Here is a 678-nt window from a genome sequence, read left to right as displayed (position 1 = left end):
GTATTTAGCTGTTCCCATGTGGAGAGCAGGTGAGCAGCGGCGGTGTTTGATGAGATGTTGAGAGGGTCAACAGGTTGAGGATCAAAGTTCCTGTAGAGGGCTGCTATCTTGTAGTGAAAGGAGTCTGCAAGGGCATCACAGAGTTCCTGTGAGAATGGGATAGAGTTTTCGGAGGTACACATGGAGGTGAACTCGTTCACGATGGTCAAGAGCTCCTTGGTTTGGTCACTCAATGCACCCGCCTGCAAGGGTTTCTTTAATTCCTCTTAAAAGGGCAGGTGGGTTGCTGCCTTCACAGTGAAACACAGAGCAGCTTTTAAACAGCTGCTCCGTATGTCAGTTGAATGCACTGCCCCCAGAGGGCGCAAGTTTGCGACTGTCCTGGGGGCAGCGCATTCATTCAGATACGGCTGCAATTTCCCTGTTTGTGATGGGCGCACCTTCTGAAAGGTGTGCCTTGGCACAAACAAGGAAAGTGCAAACAAGGAAAGTGCACCTTATTCGTAATAAGCCCCTGATGCACTTATAAGGCATATTTACCCAGCATATCCCAACAATCTACAAACTTGATTTTGGTTCAACACTGACTGGAGATATACAAGGATATACAAACAGTAGACCATTAATACTTTTCAGCACAATATTTAATTTGATTTGTATTTTGTCAAAAACAGCAGT

The sequence above is a fragment of the Triturus cristatus genome, chromosome 4_2 (assembly GCF_964204655.1).
Source record: "Triturus cristatus chromosome 4_2, aTriCri1.1, whole genome shotgun sequence".
In the NCBI taxonomy this organism is placed as follows: Eukaryota; Metazoa; Chordata; class Amphibia; order Caudata; family Salamandridae; genus Triturus; species Triturus cristatus.
Note: the sequence above shows the minus strand (reverse complement) of the source record.